Genomic DNA, 555 nt, shown 5'->3' on the forward strand with positions numbered 1-555 from the left:
TGCTATTTTGTACTTCCTATATTTGTTTTTATGAGATCAGAGCAATGAACACTTGTTTATTTAGTATAGGAATCAGGTTTTATTTTAAAATGTGCTATCAAAAAGTTGTCCGTGTGTGTTCTTTTCCCACTGTTTTTATTTGCAAAACAGCAAGAAGCCAGTGTGCTTTCTTTATATTCAGTGCAGCTTGACACATGGAGATGGCACACCAAAGCACAGAAGGATCGGCTACTCCTGGAATTAATGACTGCCCAAAGTCGAGTTCGCTGGTGAGGTGTTGGTGATGGGCTATGCTCTTCATGGAGTGATGGGCCTAAGTAAGATACAGTCAAACTTATTAGTCCATATGAGATGCTGTTGAACAAACTCCAGGCTTTGCTATGGTCAGATGACATGAACATAGAGCTTCCTGGCCATGCTGGAAGCAAAATAGGTCAACGGCATCATGAACTTTACCAAGTACTAGGGGCCTCGTTTATAAAACGGACTTACGATCGATTTGGATCTGAAGTACGACTTCTGCAGAAAACCACATAAGGAGTCATTTATAAAACT

The sequence above is a fragment of the Oncorhynchus kisutch genome, linkage group LG27 (genome assembly GCF_002021735.2).
Source record: "Oncorhynchus kisutch isolate 150728-3 linkage group LG27, Okis_V2, whole genome shotgun sequence".
Taxonomy (NCBI): Eukaryota; Metazoa; Chordata; class Actinopteri; order Salmoniformes; family Salmonidae; genus Oncorhynchus; species Oncorhynchus kisutch.